Source organism: Oryctolagus cuniculus, chromosome 5 (genome assembly GCF_964237555.1).
Source record: "Oryctolagus cuniculus chromosome 5, mOryCun1.1, whole genome shotgun sequence".
Taxonomy (NCBI): Eukaryota; Metazoa; Chordata; class Mammalia; order Lagomorpha; family Leporidae; genus Oryctolagus; species Oryctolagus cuniculus.
In genome coordinates this window covers 154,004,871-154,021,519 of record NC_091436.1, presented here as the reverse complement: position 1 = coordinate 154,021,519, position 16,649 = coordinate 154,004,871, and the positions used below count along the sequence as shown (strand labels likewise).

At 40.9% G+C, this 16,649-nt stretch overlaps 1 long non-coding RNA gene and 3 other non-coding genes across 4 annotated transcripts in view; all 4 read left to right on the top strand.

The window, feature by feature from the left end:
• The window catches only part of LOC138849830 (uncharacterized), a 61,135-nt gene that overhangs the window by 7,968 nt on the left and 36,518 nt on the right, over window positions 1–16,649 (top strand). The window lies entirely within an intron of this gene.
• On the top strand, window positions 2,859–2,931 carry TRNAK-UUU (transfer RNA lysine (anticodon UUU)). The gene has a single exon. It is a non-coding gene; the product is annotated as a tRNA-Lys (tRNA).
• TRNAK-CUU (transfer RNA lysine (anticodon CUU)) lies at window positions 7,748–7,820 on the top strand. Its single transcript has one exon. It is a non-coding gene; the product is annotated as a tRNA-Lys (tRNA).
• TRNAA-CGC (transfer RNA alanine (anticodon CGC)) lies at window positions 11,430–11,501 on the top strand. Its single transcript has one exon. It is a non-coding gene; the product is annotated as a tRNA-Ala (tRNA).

The window sequence follows — 16,649 nt, the reverse complement described above, 5'->3', positions numbered from 1 at the left end:
ACAAGACTCCATAGACACTGGAGCTTTGCATGTCCTGTTTATCCAACAAACACTGTAATAACCTAGAGCCCCATATCGCCCATTGTGTTGCTTTTGGAATCTCCCGTAGAGAAATGACGATTTCCATTCCATGAACACCAATGCTTCTTTTCCCTCTTACTTCATAACTCCATTGGATTATGTATGAAGCCACATGTAAATCAAGGCAGTAGGCAGGGCCATAACTATAAAGTCTCCAGAGAGCATTGGGATCCTGGCCTCTGTGGTTCCCTAAAGAACCCATATTCTGTACATTTTGAGCTTTTTCCAGGGATAGGAAGTAGCTAATACCTAGGGCCTCCAAGACTCTACCCTGCCCCTGGGAGAGGCAGCACACCTCAGATGGTTTCAACCCCGATCAGTCTCTGTGGTAACAAGAGTTTCCCATTCCATCACAGCAGGATCTAAATTTATATGGAAACAGAAGATAAAACACTCAGCTGCTAAAGAAAAAGCAGCAAGTGTCTGCAGTTCTGACACTATTCGAACTTGATGGGTCTGAAATCTTTATGAAAATGTTACGGGTGAAATGGTGGTGGAGAAAATATTATTATCTCAGTTCTTTGTCTCACATGGAAGAAGAATTTCCAAGCAGAAAAGCCGAGAGGTTTTAAGGAAGGATTTATTAGGGTCAGAGACCTCCAGCCAGAGTGGCGTGGAGGGGGCTTCCAAGAGGAAAAAAACCCAAGGAGCTGGTGGTAATGGGTTTTTTAAGCACGATTTGGGGGGACAAAGAAAGTACAAGGTAGGGACAAAACCCATCAAAAGACCTGATTTGCAATCTTTTATGCTGTCTGGCTTGCTCATGATAAAACAAAAAGCCATTAAAAGGGTGGGATACCTGATTTGTTTTACAGTAAACCGAGAGCTCAGAAGGGTGCAGTCACCACTCCCTTGCTATTCTCATGATAAGATTGGAAGCTCAAAAGAAGTGGGCAGGCAGGCACTTTTTTTTTTTTTTAAGATTTATTTTATTTATTTGAATGACAGAGTTACAGAGAGAAGTAGAGATATGGGTGAGGGGTAGATGGGTTAGGGAAGGTCTTCCATCTACTGGTTTACTCCCCAAATGGCCACAATTGGCCAGAGCTGAGCTGATCTGAAGCCAGGAGCCAGGAGCTTCTTCTGGGTCTCCCATGTGGATTTGGGAGTCCAAGGACTTGGGCCATCCTCTGTTGCTTTCACAGGTGCATTAGCAGGGAGCTGGACCAGAACAGGAGCAGCTGGAACTGGAACCAGTGCCCATATGGGATGCTGGGGGTGCAGGCCAGGGCTTTAACCCATTGGGCCCAGGCAGGAATTTTGACCTTGCTAAAGATAACTTTTGGGAGAAAACAAGCATTCTGCACCCCAAACTTCCACTGGGAACACTCTGACTGCCTATTAACCCATCTGACTCCTCACAAAATAACTTTACAAAGATGTCTGCTGAACACGGTGATAGCTGAGTCTGGAATTCTGCAGAGCAGGAAATCTGGAGAACTGGATTTTCCTGTGACTGTGGACAGGAAGGCCCCTGGGGAGAGAGTAACATAAAGACTTGAAAGGATTTATTATAATTGGGGATTTTAGAGCCTCAAATGTATTTCCTGAAAACAAAAGAAAACCTTGCCTTTCGGCTGACTTTGGATCCTAAGATTCTTGTTTCTCCTGGAGCCGTCTTCCTGTTCCCGTCTGTCTGCTCCACAGCCGCCTCGCCCGTGGGCACATCCATTCCATCACTAGGGAAGCTCACAGGAATGGGGGCATTTTCCTGAGATTTCGGATTCCTTCCTTTCCCCGACTTCCTCCTCATCTGCTATGCTGCTCAAAGGATGAGCAAGGGAGCGTGAAATGATTCCAAGGAGACAATTCAGATGCTGCCTGGGGGAAGTTTAGATCCTTTTGGAAGAGATAAGACAGAACAAAAGAATTCACAAAACTTGGCGAAACAGACTTGTGTGTACGTGCACGCAGCAATGTTGAACAGTTACCGCTGGGTCCTGCAGCTGCTCCTCCCATCACTGAAGTTCTAATTTGAAAGACGGAAGGCAGGATAGGGAGGAAGAAGAATGCCAGCATCAGCCACATAGCCTCTCTCAACCTCCTGGCACTTCCTGCCTTGCACCATTATTTTGCGTGATAGACCAGACGGGAGTTTTGGATGAAGATCGAAAGCACAGTGTAGGAGGGGTTGGATAGTCATTCATTCCATTAGAAACTCTCCAGATCTTGTCTCTAGAGGTTAGGAGCCTTGAACCTTGATGGAGTCGACTGGGGTATTGGGAAGACCTCAACCGGGAGAAGGGTAAAGCAATGAGTGACAGGGGAGAGGATGAGGTGATGTCGGGGCTAGCAAAGTAGGGCTAAGGGACTGGATGTGGATGGAAGAGCAGATAGGATGGGTCTGAGCGTGGCATCATTTCTCTGCCCTCTAGGTATGAGGAAATACTGGAGTCCCACGTGTTTGAAGGAAAGTGGGCAGAGAACTTTTATCCCCTAGGAATATGCACTCTTTTTCACATGAACTGTTAGTTTTTGAGGGCATCTTGGTGCGTTTCTCATATCTGAGCATTTGTGCAGTGTGCCCAAGTCACTGGGTTGTTGTCTGAGGCGTGGTGGTGGCTGGTATTGATGACTTTACAGTCACATGAAACCAAATGGTTCTGTTGAGAGCAGGCTGGTGAGTGCAGAAATGTGACTGACCAACTGCTTTTGACTTGAATATGTGAGATATGTATGCAAGGAATCTGTTTTTAACCCATTACCTTGTACTGGAAAAAAGTTGACAATAACAAAATACAGTCATCTTACTATGCTGTGATAGATACATTATGTGGGCCTGGATAGCTCAGTTGGTAGAGCATCAGACTTTTAATCTGAGGGTCCAGGGTTCAAGTCCCTGTTCAGGCGTGGAGGATGTTTTTTCTTCCTCCTATGTCCATTTGAGTTTGACCTAAGAAAGTAGTCGTGCCTGACTGAAGGACTACATTGGAGGTTCCAGATACTGGCTTTTGTCTGGGGAGGTAAGTTTAATAAACCAAACTTCCTTGAAAAGGGAAATCATGAACCTGGTCCCTTGTTAAGGCACAAGGGAAAGAATGCTCTTTGCTTAATGGTAGTGTGCTTTGCTTTTGCTATAAACAGTCATAAGACTGGGATGGGGCCAGAAAGGAGGAAGAGCCTGGATTTGAGCATGATTCATAGATGCCTAGAAATTTAAGATGAAGTCTTGTGGAAGTATTTGGCAAACAGTCTCATAAGCCCTGAGACAGCAGGAATCTATGACTGGGATTATTGATTCCATGCTACAGAGGAGACAGACAGCAGGTAAAGTGAGAATTGAAAGGATTCATTGTGATTTGAAGATTGGGAGCTCATTACTGGTATCTGTAGAAATTTTTATAGCAAACTAAAGTAATCTTGGCTCTGGATTCATTTTGGATATGTTGCTGAACTTTCCCACAAATCCAAGGAAGGACTTAGATATCCAGATGAGGTGATTGCCATCTGCTCTGCCCTCATGAGACTTTTTTCATGGTCATAAGAATCTCATGAAGTAGTGTTTAGACTTGGGAGGACCCCGTTTGTCTGACAGAGCTTGTCTTCCTGCTTTGCCAAAAGGTTCATTAGACTGTTAGAATGTGAGACTAGGGAGCAGAAAAGAGACGGGTTTCACTAAGGGAGAGATTTAAGCTGCTATCGCATGCAAAGAGCTGCAGGCATCTATGTGTGGAGTGGGAGGATGGGGCTGGTTTAACTTGGCTCTGTCTTGGTGTAAAGCACATCTAATGTGATATCCTGTGCCCCTGGTAAATCATTACTTTATTGCAACTGGAGCAAATTCCATTCCAAGAGCACATTTCTGAATTTCTGATGTGGAATATTTTTCCCCTTGTTTGACTACAGCTGTCCCTCAAACATTATTTCATGAAGTTCTGTGACAACGTCTTATCTAAGTGGATACTCCAAAAAGTTTGTGGGAAAATGGCATTAGAAGATAAGTTTATTTTGGTGAAAGGTTTTTGAAATCCACATGTAGTTTTTCCGTAATACATTTTTATGAGTTTTTGAAGATCCTTCATATTCAATAGAAAGTTGTGGCATTAACTCTTCAGTTACAGAATTTTCTGAGGAACCCAACATTTTGTTCAGAAAACAAAAACATGCCCAGGCTTAATACATTGTCTTTAAAAAAAAAAACCCAAAACATATTAATCAACTCATCTAGGTCCTGAGGCAAAATAGAAGCCAATGGAGGGCATGTTAGAACATCACAGAAGCCATGCTGGAGGATCATTCAAGGTTGTCGGAATGTCATTGCACACACCATGCATAACATCCTTTGATATCACAAAAACCCTTTTACATACATCACCCTGTTCCAAGATATGCAAAGGGTAAAGACATATTTTCTAAAATTTGCCCTGTGTCACCACCTTTTAAATGGTATTAAGTTACAGACTCAGATTATTAAACTGCAAATCTTGAGCTCTTGTCTCATATCCTACTCAATCCAGACTTATACAATTTAATGGTTCTCTTTTATTTTATATTTTATGTTAGGTACAACAGACACATACTTCCATGAGAAACAGGATAAATATAATGTAATTATTTTATTTTCATACATTTTGCTTGAGCATTTTCAATTCAGGCCCATTGGAGGCATGCAATGCTTATTTGTTTAATGTCCCAGCTTTCAGAATGGGATGCCTTTTCATGCCTTTTCATGGCCATCCTGCTCCAAGATTGTTCTGTTTATTTTATGTTGCAGGGAGTGGAAGGATAACTTTTGTATTTCCTTAACAGCCCAGCTTTCTCAAGAAAGAAGAAGGAAGCTCCATATAAGAATAAAGAGTTAACTGGGACAAACTTGTATAAGGAATCCCAGACTAGGACCAACAGACATCTGGTTAGAAGTTGTAACAAGAATCCACCCTCCACATACATTTGGTGTAGAGCCCGACTAGGAGCTTGGTTTATAACACGCCTTTACTTGTGCTTCCAAAGCTAACTGTTCAGGCCTCAGGTTGGTCTTCCCGACTCAACGTGGAATACCTGCTAAAGCACGTAAGCTTTCCTAATGGAGGAGCATCTACAGCAGCAGGTGATCCATATCCTGCAGGGTTGGAGGTAGAGGTCAGAATGGAGGGGAAAACTCAAGGTGGTACTAGTGTGGTTTCACTATCACACAATCTTTGTTTCCTTACTGGATTTATTTAAGAAAATATTTTAGAACCTGTGTCCTACTTACTTACCATTCAAAGAAACTAAATTTGCTATTATTAGCAAATCTATATTATAAAATATACATTCAATCTATAGTATAACATATAGCATATGCATAAATTATGTAGGTACACACACATACACACATCATCACTCGTTAGGAGATATCATTCATCCGTGTACTTTCCTATGCATTATCTAACTTCATTTTCCCCCAAGGCTGTAATGCCCCCAAACTGAGAATTCATTCATTCTAATGACAGTCAAGAAAACACTGGACTCAAAACTGAATTCAAATTTTGTCTTACTTTAGAAACTACACTGTACAATACTTAATAGCACAATAATTGATGCTAATACTCACTTCTTGCAGTTGGTATTCATTTCCAGTGCAAACACATGCTCTCTTTGGAATATAGCAAAGAAAGAAAATTTCTGTTATTTTTGTTTTTTATTTATATTTATTTTCTTGAAAGAGAAAGAGAGTGAGAAATGAGAGAGAGCAAGTGAGATTTTGCATCCACTGGTTTACTCCCAAATGACAGCAACATATAGGGCTGCAACAGGCTGAAGCCAGGAGCCAAGAACTCCATCCAGGTCTCCCACATAGGTAGCAGGTACCCAATACTTGGGCCACCCTCTACTGCCCTTCAGTGTACACATGAGCAGAAAGCTGGATTGGAAATGGAGCAAGACTCGATCCTAGGTGGTCCAACATGGGATGCGGGTGTTTGAAGCAGTGGCTTAACCTGCTATGCTGCAATGCATGCCCCAGGAAAATTTCTTCAACACAATAAGCTATGTATATTCATATAAGATCAGAATTACAGTTATGTCAGAACATAAATGATAGCATCGTTTCTTAAGAAAGAAATAAAAGGAACAAAAAACACGTAAAGGAAAGTTCATACAAAAGTAACAGAGGTTACAGAGGAAATGAATACATACAAGATATTAGTTTTCTGTTGCTATGCAATAAACTACCCCATCTGTTTATTCACATGACCATGTAACAGAGCTGTACATTAAAACTAGATTGATTATGAAGCAAAATTTGCCATCAGCTGATAATAGTGCCTCTGGCTTTATTCTTTTTGTTCAAGGTTGCCTTGGCTATAACAGGGTTTTCAGTGTTTCCATATGAATTATGGAGTTGCTTTTTCCAGTTCCGTGAAGACTGTCGCTGGTATTTTGATGGGGATTTCCTTGCATCTATAAATCACTTTGGGGAATATGGATATTTTGACATTATTCATTATTTTTATCCATGAATGTGAAAAATCTGTTTATCATATTCAATGTCTTTCATTAGCATTTTATAATTTCCATTCCAGAGTTCTTTCACATCCTTGGTTACATTTATTCCAAGTTTGTGTGTGTGTGTGTGTGTGTGTGTTTTGGATAGCTATTGAGAATGGGATTGCACTTAGAATTTCTTCCTCAGTGAATTTATTAGTGGTTCATAAGAATACTACTACTGATTTTGGTGTTTTTTGCTTGTTTGTTTGTTTTTGCTGGGAAAGCAGCGGAAGATGGCCCAAGTGCTCTGGCTCCTGCACCCATGTGGGAGACCTGGATGGAGTTCCAGGCTCCTGGCTTCTGCCTGGCAACCTCAGTTACTGTGACCAATAGAATAGATGGGAGATTTCTGTCTGTCTCTCTCCCTCTCGCTGTAATTCTGTCTTTCCAGTAAGTAAATCAATCTCTTTTTTTTTTTCTTTTAAACGAATACAATTGCTTTTTTTTTTTAATCCTATAATTTTACTAAATTGGATTATCAGTTCCAGCAGTCTCATGGTGGAATCTTTCAGTATCTCTCTATACACAATTATGTCATCTGAAACAGGGATAATTTGATTGAATGACTTTTGTTTCTTTTCTTGCACAAAGGTTCTGGCTAAAACTTCCAGTACTACATTGAATAAGACTGGTGAGAGTGGACAGTCAAGTCTGGTTTTCAGATCTTAGATGAAATGCTTTCGTCTTTTCCCTATTTGATCTGATGTTGGCTATGGATTGTCGTATATGACCTTTATTATGTTATACATTATACATTATACAGGTTATGTTCCTTCTATGCCTAGTTTGTTCAAGGTTCTCATCATGAATGAATGCTGAATTTTAATGAATGCTTTTTCTGCATCTTTGAGAGGATCATATGATTTTTTTTCTTCATTCTGTTGATGTGGTGTATGGTGCCTTTTGTTACTTTAACTAAAGTACCCAACATGAGCTTCTTGGGAAAGAAAAGGTTCATTTTAGCTTACAGTTTGGAGGTTACAGTTCTGGATAATTGGCCCCACAGTGCGTGTCTATGGAGACAGGTCATGGTGGGCGCAGAAGAGCAATTACATGGAGAGCCAGTAAACAGAGCGAGCTAGTCAGAACTTAAACCAACCCTCTCACTAGATCCACCCTCCAAGGGCGTGCCACCAACACCCTCACACCACAGTTAGACCAAGTCTCCATTCATGTCCATCAGCCTTGTCTGACAGGTGCCCGGCTAGCTCAGTCGGTAGAGCATGAGACTCTTAATCTCAGGGTCGTGGGTTCGAGCCCCACGTTGGGCGTAAGGGGTTACTTTTAGCCTCCAATTCAGATATGGCTGTACTTAACCAATGATTGCTCTTTCCTGTCTTGGAAAAACTCATCAATTACCACTATAAAGATGCCAGAGTTTAAACATCTATTCGAGTTTTGGGGACACAAGTCCTACTCTACCCATAACATGTGGTTTTGGAATTAAGGCAATGCTGGCCTTCATAGAGTGTTTGAAAATAATTGGTGTTAGTTCATAAAAGTTTGTTAGAATTTAAGAGTAAAGCCATCTGGTTCCGAGCTTTTCTTTGTTAGGACACTTTTATTTTTTCCCTGATTCAATCTCATTACTCGTTTTTGGTCTGTTCATGTTTTCTATTTCTTCATGGTTCAATTTTGGTAAGTTATATATGAATTTGGAAATTTATCCATTTCTTCTGTTTTCCAGTTTGTTGGAGTATAGTTGTTTATAAGTAGTTCCTAATGATCTTTTGTATTTCTGTAGAATCAGTTGCAATAACTTCTTTATCTCACTGATTTTATTTATTCAAGTCTTTTTTCCCTTAGTCTTGCTAATGGTTTATCAATTTTGTTCATCTTTTCAAAAAATATCTTCATCTTCTTGATCTTTTTTTTTAGTTTCTGTTTCACTTATTTCTGTTCTGATCTTTATTTCTTTCATTCTACTTAAAGTTTGGTTTGTTCTTGTGATGCATTGTTAGGTTGTTTATTTGTTATATTTCTATTTTTGGATGTAGATACTTATTACTATAAACTTATCTCTTAGTACTGCTTTTGTTATATCCCGTAATTTCTGGTACATTGATATTTTTAATAGTTTTGAAGCCTTTAACATTTCCCTTTTTATTTCTTAAACTTTTATTCAGGAGTATGTTGGTCAGTCTTCATGTATTTGCATGGTTTCTGGAAGTCTTTTCATTGATTAATAGTTTTCTTTCACTGTGGTCAGAAAAATGCATGATATGATTTCCATTGTTTTGACTTTTTTAAAAAGATGTTTATTTTTTAACAGACTTAATATAGTTTTTTAAACTTAATATAGTTTCAGTTTTTGACAGACTCAGTATAGTTTGCAGATACAATTCCAAGCATATAATGATATTCTCCTCCCTCCCTCTCTCCCATTCCATCCCTCCCACCGTCTCTGCCTCTCCCTTTCTTTCCTTTTTTAGTTTTGAGATAGCATATTTTAAATTAATGTTACAGTAAAAAGGCCTAATGCTTCACCGAATAAGAAGCTTAACAAGGAAAAGCTGTTTTTACTTCTTTTTTTTCTTTTTTTTTATTTAGTAAATATAAATTTCCAAAGTACAGTTTATGGATTACATTGCCCCCCCCCCGTAATTTCCCTCCCACTCACACCCCTCCCTGTTTTTACTTCTTTAAGCCTTGTTTTGTCTGTCCTATAGAACGTTCCACATACTGATGAAAAGAGTATATATAGTCTACAGTTGTTGGATAGAATGTTCTTTAAATGTCTATGAGGTTCATCTGGTCTATAGTGTAGTTTAACTATAATGTTTCTTTACTGATTTTTTTTTTTTGCCTGAATGATATGCCCAGTGATGAAAGTGGGGTGTTGAAGTCCCTTACTATGATTGTATTACAGATTATCTCTTGCAGACATAACAATGTTTATTTTTCTAAAATTGGGTGTTCTGACGTTAGATGTATATACATTTATAATTACAATGGTTGTATCTTCTTGTTGAACAGATTTTTCTATATTTTGGTAAATGGAACTTTTATTACCTTACCTACAAATTATGTCCAAATGCCTATGGAACAGGTTTTGTTAGAATAAGCCTATTTTGACACACAGCACAATTCAAAGGTGAAAAACTAAGTTTTGGGTTTTTTTTTTTTTTTTTTTTTTGATAGAGAAAAGCCTTACAAATCATGAAGCATTTTTCACACAAAATAAACTGAACCCTAGTTTTGTATCAGGGGCTGCTGGTTTGATTTAATTCTATCACACACTAAGGTTTGCCACAATGGTTAAGGAAACGTGGAGGCAGGCTAATAAAAGTCACCAACACAACAGTGTATTTCAGTTTGAGTGTAGTTGCTGTTAATCACCTGACCAGGTGACAAAAATACCATAGCAGACACCTTAGTTCACCTCCTCTGTTCTTCCCTGTCCCCAGCATCTCCACTCTCCACAACGTAGTTGGTCTTTTTCTTCATCCCACCTCGGGGAGATAACTTGATGCCACAGGAAATCACTTGCTTCTTCCCAGTGTTTTCCAAGGTCTCAGGAAATCCCACCTTCCATGCGGGTGATATCGTGCTCACCAAGAGAACGGGCTGTCGGTTCCCTGGCAAGGCGAGTCACTCATTGATTTTGCTGAAGCCACGCTTAGAAACATGCGCACTTACTGACTTCTGAATCCCACACCCCCGGTCAATATAGGGCTCCACCATCCTCAGCATGGTAATCTAAGTTTTGTTGAGCTTAACAAAATTGCCATTGAAGATGTGGTGTAGGCCAAGAAGCTGCAAACTTTTCAGACTTTGGGTCTCACGTGACTGACACCTCTGCTCCGGATGACAAATGCCAGCTTGGGTTCTGCAGGTACGTAGAAGTTGCCAGGCTGTGCTGCCATCCCCATCATTCGAATTTCAGTTCTGCCTGTATTCCTCGTGAAAGCGCTTAGCTTTTGCATGGATCAGTTTCCTCTTTGCCTTTCCAAGTGTCTTTTGGGCAAACTTCTGTCTCAGGTGCTTGATCTTCAGCTTTGTGAAGTTCCTCCGCTGTTTCTTAAGGATTTCTGGCACCGCAGGAGCCTTCTTCTCTCCCACACCCTCCATGGTTCCAACCAGAAAAGAGCTGAATGGATTATCCGTAACTATGTAGAGACTATTCCCTATTGGACAGCTTCTGAAGCAAGAGACAAAGACCGTTGTGCCCCCGGCTGCTGAAGGCGGATCTGAGGGCTGCGAACCGCGTTCCATGGAGCTCGGCCAGTGCAAATCCCAGCTAAAGCAGGTCCTCCAGGTTCATTCACTCAGCCCTGGGCAGGCAGACGCAGAGCCGGAAGACAGGAAAGAGAGGCTGACGCGAGTGTTAGGGCAAGGCAGACAGAAACACGCGCACCTTCTTAAACGTGGGAGCCTTTGAGAAGCCGAAGTTTACATAGAGCTGCTGCAGTGTCGGGTGGGTTACATGGTCTGCGCAGGCCGAGCCGCTGCCTGTGGGGACAAAGACCGGGCCAGGATTTTCCCATTTTCGTCTATCTGGTCCGCTTCTTCTCAGAGCGGGGTAGGTGGAAACGGCAGCCCGTGCCATCTGCTCAGCTGCAAAGAATTTGGGTTGTATTTTTCTATGAACCTGCGGCTAGCAGAAAAGCAATTTCTAAGTCCTGAAGAAACTCCCTTGATTCTTTGCGACTGGGCTTCGACTTAGACAACAGAAGTATCAAGTGGGCTAGAGATGCTAAAATTGTGCTGCTGCTCCCCAGCGTGCCCCGGAGGGAGGCCACGTGGGCGTAAGCCGACGGGGCCCTCAGGTGCCCTTGGTCCTCACAGCCTGCCGCCCCCTAGTCCAACCCGGATAACGACACAAACTGCTCCGCGCTTTTAACAGGCCAGAAATCCCGCCCCGCTACTTCACAGTATCAGGGGATGTAGCTCAGTGGTAGAGCGCATGCTTCGCATGTATGAGGCCCCGGGTTCGAGCCCCGGCATCTCCACTTTATTTGTTTCCTTGGGCTTAGAGCTTTTGAGTAAAATGTTTCGGTCCTTTCCCATTTCTTTTAGTGATCATTTCCTTTAAATCGAACCATTTCTTAAGCTTCATGTGTATTTCTCTCTGATCTACCGCCACATCTCCTGCTTCCTGGGAACTTCCCCGTCTAAGTGTTTTCACTGAGCAGCACAAAGCCAAAGGGACGATTCAGAAGTAAATTTGTCCTACGATTGCGTCCAAGAAGAGGGAGTCCAGCTGCATTTCGAGAATGATTTATGCCTAATTAAATGACACCCTATCCACTCCCACGCTTCCAGTGGAACACAATGGGAAAAAATAACAAGTCTGTTAGTAATTTGATGTTGAGAGTGATAGGAGAGGAAGAAGTAGCGCTGTTTAGTATCCAGGTGGGAGCTGCATCACAGTACTTGAGGGTCCACCTTGGGACCCTTCCAGGAATTTCTTCATGTGCTTTAATTTTAATCCAGTCACCATTTTATCTCTCCTGCATCTTTGGCTTTCTTCAAGGTTTCAGTGCAGGAGAGCTGGTCCTAGCCCAGCACAGGAAGTTTAGGGGAGTAGTGAGGGTTAGAAATATCCTGTGGAAATGGAGGGTAGGCTTGCCTGGGAAGCCAGACAAGGTGGCCTAACAGTGTGGAGAACACAATTACGGTGGCATTCTGGGTAACTGAAATTGCTGGTTCACTCCTTCAGATGGTTGCAGTTGCAGGGGCTGGGCCAGATCAAAGCCAGGAGGTGCAGGGGCCTAAACTCTTGGGCCATCTCCTGCTGCTTTCCCAGGTGTGTTAACAGGGAGCTAGATTGGAAACAGGGCATCCGGGACTCAAACCGGCTCCCTGATGGGATGCTGACATCGCAGTGGTGGCTTAACTAACTCACTACGCCACAACACTGGTCCCTAGACTCATAATTTTTGAGCTTCAACCACAGTGGCCTTTTTTGTAATTGTTGAACGAACGATAGTCATTCTTCCCTTAGGGCTTATTACCTTATCTTTTCCTTCTCCTTGGAATGTGCCATTTCCTTATCTTTACTTGAGAACGTCTAATCATTAGGATCTTCAATCCATGCTCCTAGAGGTCTTCATCTCTCCCTGGCACTTCCAGTTCAGGGGAACACTCTTCCCAGGACCTGAGACTGCCTTCAGGACATAATGGCACAGTATGAACCTAGTCATTTGACCCAAGTCTTGGTGCCAACTTTTAGGAAAAGATAAGGATGCCTAGTGCGTGGAATGAACATGCCTCCAAAATACATCTACTACAAACTCCCCCTCTTGCTTCTTGAAACAACTCACATCATCAGTATTCTCAGCACTCTGTAAGGTCCTGCTTTTTCTCTCCTAAATAAATTTGGTCAACCCAATCTATTATTTTCAGTAATTTTGTTAAAGGGAGCTCACCTTTCTCTCATTACCAAAGAATATAACAACATAGAAACAATGATTTAAACTTATTTTTTCAAAATCTGTGTAGTACATGGATTCCTTTTTAAGAATTTCTAAGTTGTTGCTTTTCAGATTTGCTAAGTGCTATGGTTTGGATGTTGAATGTCCCCCAAAGGTCCATAAATTAAAGGTTTGATCCCCAGAGTCATGCTACTGGCAGGTCGTGAAATATTTAGGTGAGGTCTAGTGGGTCACCAGGGTATGCCCTCACAAGGTGTTTCTCATGAGGGAGTTGTTATAAAAGCCTAAGTTTGGGCCCATCCATTCTCTGCTTCCTGGCTTATCTCGTGACCCTTCTTCCATACGTGCTTTGCAACCTGCTATGAGGTCTTCGCCAGAGTCTGTGCCATGTTATTTACACTTTCAGCCTTCAAAACTGTGAACTAAATAAGCTCTCTTTTCATGTCCCTGGTATTACGTTGTAGTGATGAAATTCTGACAAGTACATTAGGTGACAGTGTGCCCACCGTTAATAATACTGAAAGATTTGTCAAAGAACAGAACTCAAGTTAAGTGTGCTTACCACACATACACACAAAAGGGGAGGCAAGAGACAACTTTGGAAGGTGATGGAGATGTTTACTGCTTTGATTCTGATAATGATTTCATGGGTGTATGTCTATCTTCAAATCCATGAAATTATACGCCTTAGATGTATGCAGTTTTTTGTAAATCAATTTCACCTCATTTAATACTTTAGAAAAAAAACCCTACTAATAGAAAAAATTAAAGTAAATAGAAACTTTTTAGGCAGAATGAGAGTGATTTTCATCAAATTCTCCACAGCTTAGGCAAGACCTTAGTACTCTGCCTAATATCTCTCTAATATATTTTACAGTCTTGCTGGTGAATTTAGCCCTGTGTGCTCAGTACTATTATTTTAATTCTTGCAGATTGTCCCCCCACCCCCAGCCTTGGGTAGCATCCTCATATGTGTAGTGGTGAATACTGGAAGGGAAGCCTCTGTCGATCTCCTGGGTCTACCCTCTGTACAACCCGCTGTCTTTGGTAGTTTATCTTATGGCCGTTTAGTGCCTTGGTCTCCCAAGACTCAGCTTGGTAATCTAGACACAGAGAGTTCACAGGCCATACCTGTTATATGAGTCAGGGTTTTCCACAGCAACAGAATCTCCCCATGCACCCATCCCCCTGTCTGTTTCTCTCTGAGAGATTGAGATTTATTTTAAGAAATTGACTCAAGTACTTGTGGTTACTGAAGTTTGTAGAGCTTCAGGCTGGAGGTTCATCAGGTGTTCATGTTGCAGTCTTGAGTCCACATGCAGTCTGTAAGCAGAATTGTTTCTTTTTCCCTTTGTCTTAAGGCCTTCAACTGCTTGGGTGAGGCCCACCAACCTTGTGAAAGGTAACTTGCTTTACCCAAAGTCTGCTAATTTAGAAGTTAATCACATCTAAAAAATATATTCACAACAATGGTTAGACTGGCTTCCAACTAAGCAACTGGGCATTTCAACTGAGCCTAGTTGACATGCAAAATTAACTGTAACACATGTGCCAGCATTTCTTAAGAGAGTAAGCTAAGACAATTGTTGTGGTAATCTTGTTTGTAATTTTTGAGATCACTATCCTTTATTGCCTACTGGCCAAAGTTTTGAAAACCATTGCTTCACATAGCTTGCCTTTTTGGAGGCTTTGGTCGATTCAGAGTTGGTAGTAATTCTGGTACTTGTTACTCTATGTTGACAAGAAGTTTCCACGACCCTCACTTACCAGCTTTAAATTTTTAAGTGAATCATGTTGGAACAAACAATAAGATACAATTATGTCCCCAAAAATATCTTGTTTCCATGCATTCTTGTCTGGGTCTTTTGTAAGATTTGCCACTTATCTTCTGAGTAGGTACTAGGGCATAGAGTAGTCCATGGCTAACTATGAAAATGTCAGAACTTGGAAAGGTACTTAGGACTACTACTTCTATGTTCCTGTTAGTAATAAGAAAACTTTTCTGAAAGAATTAGAATTATTATATTCTTTTTCTTGTTTTAATCTTCTAAAGTGTTGAATTAGATAAATGTATTTTATAATACTCATTGACACATGTATTTCTTCAATCCTTAAATTTATATTTAATGATTAATGTTGATCAATTTATTTAATTGTATATCCTATAATAATACACTATTTATAATTAAATCTTTATTATATTTAGGGATAAAGTATTGATTAAGTTAAATTAATTCTTTAATGTTTTGGTAAGTTTAGGCTACCAAAACAGGATGTCATAGACTGGGTGGCTTAGACAACAATTTACTTCTCATAGATCTAGAGACTAGAAATCCAAGATCAGATAACTTTCTATACCCAAAAGTGTGATCAAGTTCGGTTGGAAGACATTTTCCTGGTTTACAGATGGAAATCTTGTTGCCTCAGAAGGCAGAGAAGCAGGGTGCTGGCCTTCTTCCTCTTACAACCACACTTTCCCCATCAAGGGCTCCACCCTCATGATCTATTAATTTCCCAAGGTGCCATCTTCTCATACCATCACACAAGGGGTTAGGGCTTCTATATATGAATTTGGAGTGGGGGGAAGAACAAACAGGTAGCTCTTAATAACCCTTTCCACAATGATATGTTTTTAAATATTTTAATTTTTATTGGCTAACTTATGATTAGGCCTGTATGTTCATTGGTGAAATGGTACTGTATTTTTCTTTCTTATATGATTTCCAGATACAAAGTTATTTCTCTCTGTTTAAAATTCTTTTGAAAGTAATATAACTTTGCATCCGGTTCTCTACAAACTGTTCTCATAGGCCATATTCCTTGAAAATCAAACAGCAATGCTAGAATAAGATGTCTGGCTTTCTTCTCCTATTTCTTTTTTATCTTGTAAAAAGTCTAAAGTCATATAGGCAGACTATCCATTACTCCTTAACTACCGGATGGTCGTAAGTCCACTGTTGAAACAGTCACTGGCAAAGGAAATGGAAAAAGTATGATTAGCTTGATCATAAACTATTTATACAGTCTGCTTTTTGAAGCTCTCTTAGCAAGGAAAAGGGATAAGAATTGCAAGTGTCATCTTGTGAAGCCATCCTGCTCTCCCTCCGAACTGTCGCTGTCCTGAGTATGTCCCCGCCTCCATCTAGCTGAGATCCTTGGTCCTCCCCTCACTTCTTAGCTTTCCTAACCACCCTTCCAGCTTCACTCACAGGGCATCATATCCCAGAACTTCCCTGAACTATATAGGCAGGAATGGAACTTTCTCAATTTCAAATCCATTTTCAAATTTCACACTCATGTCTGGAGAACAACATTCTCTATAGAAAGTAAAGCACCTTTGAAGTGGAGATGGAGCTTCACACTCAGAAGAGAGGCATTTCTAACGCTGGCTCTTCCATTACAAAGAATCAGAATGAAGAGCAGCAGGTCCACAGTCTCTGGATTTGAGTTGCAGTCTCTGAATAAAATGCGGATCCGGTGGTTGCAGGATGCAGTTCAATGTCTTTGCTTCCTAAACCTCCCAGGTGCTCAGAGACTGAAAGAAGTTTATTTTTGTATAGAAATCCCTCTATCAGCTTCTTGTTTCTTAAGATGTATCGTGGATTCTGGAGCCCAGGAATAGGGTGCAGAGATGGGGAAAGGAGTTGGGCTCAGGTCACTAGTGATTCAAGGAAGTCATTAGCAAAGCATTTTATCCTTTGTCCCTAATATCTTTCGAAGAAA